Source organism: Odontesthes bonariensis, chromosome 21 (genome assembly GCF_027942865.1).
Source record: "Odontesthes bonariensis isolate fOdoBon6 chromosome 21, fOdoBon6.hap1, whole genome shotgun sequence".
NCBI classification, from domain to species: Eukaryota; Metazoa; Chordata; class Actinopteri; order Atheriniformes; family Atherinopsidae; genus Odontesthes; species Odontesthes bonariensis.
In genome coordinates, this window is record NC_134526.1 from 30097435 (window position 1) to 30102319 (window position 4885).

Genomic DNA, 4885 nt, shown 5'->3' on the forward strand with positions numbered 1-4885 from the left:
GACATTTGTTTCTTGTGAATAATTTATATGAAATATACAGTATAAAACTGAAGTGTGTGCACTCCGATGCAATAACGATGATGTAAAATGATTAAAAAGTCAATCTAAAACTCCATATACTCTACATGGAAAATAATCAATAATAACTATATCACCAGACCCCCTTTTATGGATTTTAAAGTATGCACCTGAATTCATATATATATATATATATATATATATATATATATATATATATACATACATACAACTGTTATATACTTGAATTCATTATAATTAAAATTCAGTATTAACAAAACCCTATGTTCACTCTAACTTGAGTTGTTTTGTGATTCCTTTCTGAGGGGAACAGAGATATTGGTGATTTAAGCTGCTTAGTCAAATATCATAAATGAAACTTTAGTGAGGGAAGCCATTTTTTAAATATTCAGACTGTAGTTTTAAATATAGATTAAAATGGATAATATAGAGCAATATTTTTCAAAGCTAATTGCATTCAGTAGATTATACAGAGCGCTACATACAGATAATATTTTCATTCTTAAAAATTGAAAAGAAAATGTAAAAGAAAAGCAAAGTGATTCTTGAATTGATTCAAAGTTGATACCGTGTAAATGTCAGCTCCTTCATATTTAAACGGGTTTTTTTTGTTTGTTTTTTTTAAACTTCATTGAATAGCTGGCCACAGGTAAATGTGTAGAACGTCAACTTGTTGAAGAACTATGTAAAATACCAATTTAGGCTGATCAATGGCGTTCCGACACTGATTTACGCCCCGGGCAAAACCCGGTGCTGGCTCCCCCCCCCATTGCCCGCCTCCTCATTGCCCGTGATCACCTGCTTAAGGTGGAACAGCCACTGGATGACAATGTGACAAAAAAAGACATGGTTTTATTACATTCAATTAATTGTAATTTACTGATGCTTACAAATGTATATTAAGTTCACCTAAATCAATGCTCAGCCAGAAATATTAGGACATTTACCAATAACTGTGCAAAAGGTTCACAAAAATGACTTTTTTTCTCCTCCAGTGGTCTTTTTACTGGGCCTCTGACTCCATCTCACTGGGTCCCTTGTTCCAGCCACTAACAAAAAATAACTGCTTGGTTTGAAAGCTTGATTGAAGCATGTTTTTTTTTTTTTTTTTTAAAGAAATGTATTTATTTATTTAGTAAGAAGATCACTGTAAGTTACAGGCCCTTAAAGTGACCTACTGCCTTGCTATAAGGTGTCCTTTAGTGAGTAATTTAGCATTGGTTAAACCTTCAACTCTCTAGAAAAGTACATTTCAGTGGAAGTGAGTAAGCTGTTAGATTAATGACTGGCACTCATACAGATTGTTATTCAGGTCCAAAACATCTAAACACTGAAGTTTTTGTTACTTCTGCTCGTGTTCAGCCATTTCACAGCGCTGACTCAGTGGAACATCCCTTTCAAAACTTGTGCAGTACTGATGTCCTTTATGCTGAGGGGAATTAAGTCTGTCATCAAAAAGGATTAAAATAATTGAAATAAGGAAAGACTTGAATCCCTGGGATGAAAGGTGTACTGGCCTGTATTCTAAACCCAGTGAAATGTATGCTGTTTTCATTTTATATAGGAGCAAATACTCAATCCTCAATACTGTATGTATTGATTTTTTTATGATTACTTTGAGGAAAATTCATATTTAATTGTGTTTGCTGTGCTCTGATGATGAACTCCCTAAATACAGCAACATAATGATGCAGTACACCGATAACATAGAAATGGCCATGGGATAAGCGGACTGTGTTCTTACAGGACTGCTAGTGCAGGCATAAAGTTTGAAGTTTGTTAATTTTGTTTCATCAGTCTGCAGACAATGCTCCGCAAAGCAAAAACAGGATTTTGGAGCGTTTTGTTACTTCATCACAACATTATTTAAAATTTTTTGAGAGAAAACACCGTTTATCCTGTTAAGATTTCCAAGTGGCTCGAGCCCATCCCAGCAAACTCTGGGCAATGGGTGGTATGCACCTGTGACAGGTTGCCAATCCATTGTAGGGGCAACCATGTAAATTGTAGCTCATACTTATAGTCCATTTATCAAATCAAATCAAATCAAATTTATTTGTATAGCACATTTCATGTACAAACAGTTCATAGTGCTTTACATAAAATGAAAGCATTGCAGCAGGGAGTGGCAGAAGCATTAAAAATACATAAAAGAACATAAAGAGAAACAAATAAAATAATTTAAATTAATTTTAAAACAAGCAACAGTCCAGATAAATTAAAAATTAAAAAAATTAAAAGATATCGTGCAGATTTCATGCATAGACACATGAGAACAGAAATGTTTTTAACCTGGATTTAAAAATGTCTCCATTTGGTGAAAGTTTAATCTCCACTGGCAGTTTGTTCCATTTGTTTGCAGCATAACAGCTAAATGCTGCTTCTCCATGTTTAGTCTGGACTCTGGACTGGACCAGCTGACCTGAGTCTTTGGATCTAAGAGCTCTGCTGGGTTTATATTCTCTGAACAGATCACAGATGTATTTTGGGCCTAAACCGTTCTGGGATTTGTAAACCATCAGCAGGCTTTTAAAATCTATTCTGTGACTGGAAGCCAGTGTAAAGATTTTAAATCTGCTGTGATGTGTTCAGATCTCTTAGTCTGGGTTAAAACTCTAGCAGCAGCGTTCTGGATGAGCTGCAGATGTTTAATGCTCTTTTTGGGAAGTCCAGTTAAAAGAGCATTACAGTGATGGAGTCTACTGGAGATGAATGGATGGATGAGTTTCTCCTGGTTCTTTTGGGAGAGGAAACCTTTAATTCTGTTGATGTTTCTGAGATGGTAAAAAGCTGCCTTGGTGACAGAATCCCTACTCAACCTACCATGCATTTCTTTGGACTGTGGAGGGGACACAGGAACCCCAGAGAAAACCCAGACAAAGGGAACATTCACACTAAACTCACTGATTTAATTAAATTAAATATTGCTTTATTTGCCCACAGTGGCCAACAGTGTACAAGAGGGAAACTTGGCACAAAGCACCCCCCCATTAAAACGATTTTTTCAGTCCTACACGACTATGGCGCCTCAGGAAGGTTTTTCTGTGACTGTCTCGAGTCAGGAGGACAGTGGTGGGGATGGTGAATGCAGACAAAGTAACTGAAAACATTTTCAATTCAATTCATTTTTATTTATATAGCGCCAAATACAACAAATGTCATCTCAAGGCACTTAGATAATAAAGTCCAATTCAAGCCAATTAGAATTCAATTCATTGTAACCATAATTACCTCCGCCAAGGAGGTTATGTGATCGCCCGAGTTTGTCTGTTGCTTTGTCTGGATGTTCGTCTGTTCGTGCTGCAATCTTGCGACCTGCCACAAGGTGGCGCGACCTCAAGGTGCCAAAGCCAAACAGAGCCAAAGCCAGACAGAATGCATAGTGCGCGGATTGAATGCATATTGCGCGGATTTGCTGTAATTAGCACAACAAAAGATTGCAACGGCAAGCCAGTGTGCATAACTGCATATAGCGTAATGAGAACGGCGAACACTGCTTCCCGACAAAACATTATAATAATAATAATATTAATAATAATTAATAACGGCGAACACTGCTGTTCAATAATGAATCGGGAGAAGGGAATGCCTCTTCTGCTGACAGCGCCAAAGAACAAGTATAGCCCACATCAGGAACGTATGTCCATACATGGCTCGCTATCCACAGGTAGGTTGGCGGTTGGCGGAGGTCTGCACTCTCTGAGTGCATTTCTAGTTATTTATAAAATAATCCAATTCATTCATATAGAGCCAATTCAAAAACAATTTCCAAGCTAAGGAAACCAACAAATTGCACCGAAACTTGTCTTCAGTCCAATCTCCCGTCCTGAGCGTGCCTGAGGCGACTGTGGAGAGAAACGACTCCCTTTTAACAGGAAGAAACCTCTGAGAGGACAGAAAAGAGGGGACAACAAACACTGTAACACCATTCAAATGATACCTGTTGGAACAGGGAAACACGAGTTAATGACCACAATAATGTCACGTGTACATAATTTGAGAAATTAAACAGGGGAAAAAGAGAGTAAAGTGAGGAAAGGTGTGACAGATGAGGCCCCCCAGCAGTCTGGGCCTATAGCAGCTTAACTATGGGATGTTTCAGGATCACCTGAACCATCCTTAACTATAAGCTTTATCAGAAAGGAAAGTTTTAAGGCTTATCTTAAAATCTTTTCAGGATTACTTAAGATCACAGACCACAATTAGACAACAAGACAACAATGCATGACTCTGAGAAAACTCTGAGAATACCTTAGGTTCAAACTGTCTGCAAGTGAATGAAAGACGGTTTGAGAATATTCTACTTGTATTTCTCCATAATGTCCATCACTTTTTCTGATTTGGACTCGTAGTAAATTAGGTGGATACTTGTGAATGGCATTTCTCATTTGCAAAAAACATCTTCTCTAGTTGCCTTCTCCTTGTGAAAAATTGTCGGTAGATTGGTGAGGGAGATAAATGAACTGAAGTTATTTTAAGATTTAAATGTACAAAAAGTGGGGCCCCCGTATTTCTGTAGATCTTATTTCAGGACTCCCGTCATTAGGTGGCACTAAGTCCCTTTAAAAGAAGGGACTATTTTCAGGGCTACTGATTCGATTTGAATTCAAACTAAATTTCGTAAAATATTCCGAGAAATGACTTAAAACAGAGACACAGGCACGCAGACTTAACGCCGTACAACATCTTTTCACCGTGTTCATGTTCTTCTCTGAGTGGACATAGTCTTTAAATGTCGGTGTGGACTGACTGCTTCCAACGAGCTTTCAGCAACACAGGATGTTACATAGAGAGGAAGGGTTTGTCCTCCCATGTGATGAGTGGGTGTGTGTTGTCTTTTCCTCTC